The 6,536-nt window shown below is 38.9% G+C and overlaps 1 protein-coding gene across 1 annotated transcript in view; it reads right to left on the bottom strand.

The window, feature by feature from the left end:
- ctnna1 (catenin (cadherin-associated protein), alpha 1) overlaps positions 1 to 6,536 on the bottom strand; it is an 88,642-nt gene that overhangs the window by 58,785 nt on the left and 23,321 nt on the right. The gene's annotated exons all lie outside the window — the stretch shown is intronic.

The raw sequence follows: 6,536 nt of genomic DNA, 5'->3' as shown, positions 1-6,536 counted from the left end.
TTTTGTATTTTAAAATGTAAAATTTCATATCTGTATAGTGGATAGGATGTGCCAAACTGAAAAAAATCCCCTCAAAACATATATTTTTTAAATAAAATGGCTATAATTTATAGAGTGTTTGCTAACTGATGGATGCTTAGCAACTTGGTTTGGTCTTTCATTATATTTTGGATCAATGTATATACATCTTTAGCTTATATAACACCTTTTGGTTTATAAAAAAAAAAAAAAAAAAAAAAAACCCTCAAATGAACCCAAATAAACCCAACCCGTGATGAAGTTGATGGAACAGCATATTGTGAAAACTAAAACTTTTCTGGGGTCCAAAATAATGAAGCTTGAAAAATCACGTTTTATGGTATACTGCTGCAGACTTTTACAGCTCACACTGACATTACAGAATGCAGTAAAGCAAAAAAAAAAAAGTTTCCTTTTACATCTGCTGTTATGCATTACTAATTATTTCAATTCAAAATTCATACAATAGTTTTTCACATTTTTTTTACCAACAGATTGTTCATTTTGTCTATTAAGTGTCAGAAAATGGTGACAAATGATCATCACAACTTTCAAGAAACTAAGGTAATGCCTTCAAATTTATAGGTTTTTTTTTTAACCAATATTCCAAAATACAAAAGTACTAAATTTATGCTGATACAGAAGAGGCTGGGTTATGTCATGTACACTAATCAGCCACAAGATTTGAACCACCTGCCTAATATTGTGTCCGTCCCACTCATACCACCAGAACAACTCTGACCGTCAAAAGTATGGACTCTACAGGACCTGTGAAGATGTCCTCTGGTATCTGGTGGCAAGCCATTAGCAGGAGATCCTTTAACTCCTGTAAGTTGTGAAGTGAGGTCTCCATGGATCTGACTTCTTCTGCACATCTCACAGATGCTCAATCAGATTGAGATATGGGGAATTTGAAGGCCAGGGCAACACAATGAATTTGTCATGCTCCCCTAACCACTCCTGTGGCAGGGTGCATTATGACACTGCCTACTATAGCATAAATTTTATCTTGCCCACACAACATCAGTTGACTTATGTAAAAATAAAAAAAATTCAATATGCCAAGTGACTAAATTTAGGGGGGAAATGAGTGTTTGCCAAATTTAATGTACATTAATAGAAGAAAAACATGACCCCCATGTTATCTAGTAAATCAAAGGAACTTAAAGTACATAATTTATCCCCAGGAGGCATTATATCAATTTGTTATAGTAGGCGTTTGGGTGGTATGGGGTATGTTGTAGCAATTAATACAGCCCCAGGGTTAGTGGTGATGTTCACAATGCCAGTTAGAGGGCTAACTGGCAACTAGTCCCTGTTTAGTCACAGTATTGTATTAAAAACAATATGATGCAATATTCTGTTTAGCCCCATATACACTTACTGGCCACTTAATTAGGTACAGAGGTGCCTATATTTTGACCTCCCCAGCTACATACATGAGAGGGTCAGAATATTAGGAATACCTCTGAATATAATTTAGTCCAGTACAACACCACATTTAACTATGACCTTGAATTTATATATATGACAATTTTACCAAAAACTTAAAAATTGAGTTTCACAAACACAGATGTTAAGGCATAAGTGTTGCATTGAACTGCATACAATTGTACAGGTGTGCCTAATTAAGTGGCCGGTGAGTGCTACCACTACCTTCCTCTATGCAAAAGTGAAGCCAAAATTTTGCAAATATGGTGGCTACCATCTTGGCATTTTGCAACCACATTCTGCACAGTAGCGATCAAGTAGTTGAGTGACCTATCAGACCACCAATTAAAGCTGTCAAATCATCCAAAATACTAAGTATATCTATCGGCACTGATCCGGGCGCATTTCTCAGAATTGGCCAGAATAAAGCCGATCCAATTCCGAGCTGTATCTGGAACTCCAATACTGTATTTGAGCAGGCTCAGTCACGTTTTTGAGACCTGCATGTCACACAGCCAATAAGATACTATATTAATCAATCCAGCAGTCTACACCGGTTGCATGTGGGCTGGCACCTGAAGCCTATTTTTAGCTGCAAGTCTATTTTTTCAGAGCTCTCCACAGAATCCACCAAAAGAATGAAAGCTGACTAGTTCTAACCAGAACCCCACCAAAAAAAAGAGGAAGATCAGGCAAAAACTGTTCAAAACACAATCTATCATCTGTTACATCAATCCTACTGAACATGGTGCCTCTTTTTAAAATGCCTGTAGTTTTAATTTGCCTCATTTCACCATGGATTGGATATACCATACATGCAAGTGTAGCCATGACACCAATTCACTCATTGTCCATCATTTGTCAAAGTTTTTGACTGTACTTTGTCCTTTTCCAAAGTGCTTCTATAGACCCCTCTGTGTTTCTGTACAAGTGCGCAAGTTCCTATGCACAAGTGAACACATACACACCTGGTATGGACATGACTGCGAGCCTCATGCACATATGTTACGTGCTGCACACACTGTGCTTTCAGTGTAGACATGGTAAGTTTTATGCTTTTGTCTAGTGGTGCTGTGACAGCTGCCACCTTTTGTTACTGCAGCATTATTAACTTGTCAAACAGGGATATTTAAATTGGACTGGTTACACAAACTGCATGTTCACGTACAGATACAAAGCAGTAGTTAGTATCTGGCCTGTAATGAATCTGTAGTTTTGAGATGGTGTTAAGCTCCCAGTTATTTATTCACATCAATAATTTAAGATAAGAATTATTGTGAAACCAGGACCTGATGCAGTATTTGGATCAAGAAGTTCCTAAAAATGAAGTGTGCCAGATTAATTTTAATTTAAAATATGTCATATTTAATGAACAAAAACCACAGAAATAACCTCTGGGAAAAAATTATCAAATGCGTACTTGAGTTTTTAGTTTGGCTCTTGTCTCATCTGCTAACATGGAGGAGGCGTGATTTATGACCTGTAACCAGCCGGCAATCAAGTCATGGCGTCTTCATTTTTAGGAGCCATCATGGTGTCTATATTTTCCACAGCCAATGGTACATCCTAATTCTCTTATTTGATCGATCCATGCTCCTCGCTCAACCCAGAAGCTGTTCAGGTTAGTCTCTTGAAAGACGTCTCAAGGCTCTTATTCCTGCTCTGAGGAGCCATGAGCAAGAATACAAGAGACCATCTGTCACAGAAGTCTTTTATGGTGCGACACACTCCTTTGTCAATCAGTTAGTGATTGGACGCTTCAGACGGAGGATCAGAGGCAAGGATATCTCATGTCTCTCAAAACACGTTTCCTCAATTCCTCTATCCCCACATCTTATGTGGGAAGGACTAAGACTTAAGTAAAACACACAGAAGAGGGAAACATGTTTGCAGTTAACAGAATTGGGATTTACCCAGTATGTCATGTAGTTCGCCGTTACACATTGCAAACACTGATGATTGAAGGCTGACCTGGCTACATAACATTAAAAAAGAGCCACTTCAATATTTACCCACTTTTTATAAGGCCCATAGAAAGCAAGCTTCAGTAATTAGCCTGCAGACTGCATCCAGGTGGGGGAGGCACAAAACTGAGGAGTCTGACTGCACAGCCTGTAGTCTACAGGGCTGAAGGACTCAGAACCCATGTGTACTTCAGAAATTCATTAGAAATTCATTCCTCCAATAAACCTAGAAACTGCTTACTAGGAAGGCATATTGGGCTGGACTCTCAGTATTTATTGCTTAACACACTTAAACAATTCCTCAACCACATCACTGGGGGGTTGAAGGCCAAACAATAGTGACATGAGCAAAACAAGTCCTTTCAGAATCTGTGGACAAATCTAACTGCAAAATACTCAACTTTCCTGTTGATATTTTTGGAGAACAATGCAATTTTGCTTACCACTCCAAAAAAGGGAATTAGGGCATCTACATCTTCAACACATATTTTAGAATCACGATCATCTTTCCTTACATCAAGTCAGCAAAATTTAAAGCAATTATACAAACTTTAAAGACAATAATAACATGAACAAAGCTGTCTATAGAGCAAATACAGCTGTGTTTATCTTAACTGATGCAAAGGGTGTTAATAAAAGTTGCCTACTGTTAATTCCAAGCCCAAAAGAACTGACATTTGCAAACTCCACAATCTTTCAAGCAATAGCTTACTGGCAGATCTTTGAAAAATAAACTGCAAAAAACAATTACACATGCAGCCATTCAGAATTGTGCACGCCAGCTGAATGTGGTTACCATCAGGTACAATTGGCAACCGCGTGTTTGTGTTTTTCTCAACCACATACAGTATATGATGACATGGATGGTTCCCAGTGACACAGTTTAGAGAGACCCCGTTTACAAAAGACAAGTGGCAGAACAAAACTCCAATCATCCAGACTGATAAAATAGGATGTAATCTCCAGGAGTGGCCATGGAGACGAACATGGGATGCAGCGATCAGCAGCAGAAAAAGACTTGACTTTCATTTAAGTGGCGGTGGGATTTAAACAGACATTTTACCTGTGTACCTGCGAGTGATCAGCTGTAGATCAATAGGATACAAGCAGGGAACAAGACGGCCAAACTTTGGCACATGCTGGCTGCACACAGCTGATGCGTTCACAGTTGCTGGTTGACATGTAAACCAACATAAGTAAGAGGAGCTCTGTGAACAGTCGGTACATCTTGAGTCAGTTTAACACTAGAGTGTAATGCCCATCTTGACCACAACCATTTTGTTCCTATTAGTTTTACTGTGTAAAGTGTGACTCGATGTGCAACATCTCAGCTGTCTGCGTGCAGAAAAACATCCAAGTCTGCAAAGTCTTCAAGTCTATAATGAATATCAGTGGCGCCTGCAGGATTTTATTTCACAGTGTGCACAAGAACTGCCTATAGCAGCGTAAATCTTGTTTTAACAAGAATCTTTTCTCATTATAGCAAGATACTTTGTTTGATTTTATGAGATACTTTCACGTTAAAACATTTTTTACATTACTACGACAGTATTTTCTCATTTTAACGACATACTGTAGGCTATTTTGGCATTAAAACAACATACTGTATTTTCCCGTAATAGTGTGACCCCTGCACAGCTTGGAGTGAGTGCAGCACGCACACTGTCTTTGAGCAGCACCTCCATAGCTCATTCAGAAGCAATGGCTCTCCCTCATCACCACCTTCCCATACCAACCTTCCACACAATGACCAATGTCTCTGACCCATTAAACAAAAAGAAAGAAACCTGAATCAAAGAGGGAACACTTTGGAGATGTAGAGGCAGACAAACAGCAAAACTGCCTACCAGATGCTGGAGATGAATCATTCCTATTTAAATGAAGCAGTCATGGCAATTCACACCTCTCAGGTATGAGGCCATCTCCATGGTTAGACCTTTGTCTATTAATCCCCAAGCCATATACTGCTACAGCCCAGCAACCACTCCATGCTAAAAGTCTAAGTATTTTTTCCCTATGAACCATAAAAGCTGGTAAGAGGTTTCAAAGGATTCTTTATGGATCAGGATAGACTGAAACTGAACATGCACAGCAAGTGAAATACGAGGATTAAATTTAAAGAATTTTCATGTCTAAGGCTTTGCTTCTATAAATAACTAAATAAATTCTATGTAACTTTCAAATTTTGAAAATGTAAAACATTTCCTGGATTTTAATCGATGAGAACCTGTCACAGGCCACTTTTAACGAGAGCCTTGCAGTTAAATTCATTTCAGTAAAAATGTGAAAGCCAGATTATAGCTATAGTATTACAAAATTATTTGTCAGGGCACGGTCTTCCTCACATTGTTTAACTATTGTGGAAAAAAGGGGCAACTCATCTACCTGCCAACAAAGGCAATCAAAAAGCCTAGAATTTACCAGCAAAAGATCAAGGGCCGGGTCTGGGAAACACTGCCTGACAGGCTGTTACTGACAAGCTAGTGGTTTATGGACACTGTAAATGTAGGAAAGCCTTGGGGACACTAAATCTCATCCCTGTGACACTGTGTGTGAGTGTAATCAGTTTTAATTATGCATTTAGATGAGATTACAACTAGATAAACTTAACTCCTTTCACACTGGTGTTACATGAGATCCACAGCCGGCGGCGCTGCAAGTACCGGTACCGTACAAATGCAGTATAGTACCATTTTAAATGCCTCAGTACCGCGGTACCATACTAGTACCGGTATATCGTGCAACACTAATTCTCACTTTAAACAATATGAGCGGTGTCCCCACAGGCTTCATGCTTACACACACTGCCTTCCTCCACAGGCTTCATGTGAAACCTGCAGAATAAATGAGTGAGTGGGCATAGAAAGACAAACCACTACCAGGGATAACCGCTAATATTCTTTAGCACTGGGTCCACAGGCCACTAAGCCCCTAAATTTGGTGGCCAAGGTACACTTTTGATGGCCCAAATGTAAATGCATGTAAAAACAATGCAGAATATTGACACTTCAATAAATGAAAAGACTAACAAAATCAAAATGTGACTGTTTAAACTAAAAACTCAAGTTCATTTGTAAACATATATATTCTGTCTCTTATTTCACAGCCTTTTTAACAGCCCCC

The sequence above is a fragment of the Monopterus albus genome, unplaced genomic scaffold (genome assembly GCF_001952655.1).
Source record: "Monopterus albus unplaced genomic scaffold, M_albus_1.0 scaffold2.1, whole genome shotgun sequence".
Lineage (NCBI taxonomy): Eukaryota > Metazoa > Chordata > Actinopteri > Synbranchiformes > Synbranchidae > Monopterus > Monopterus albus.
Note: the sequence above shows the minus strand (reverse complement) of the source record. Positions and strands in the feature narration are given on the sequence as shown.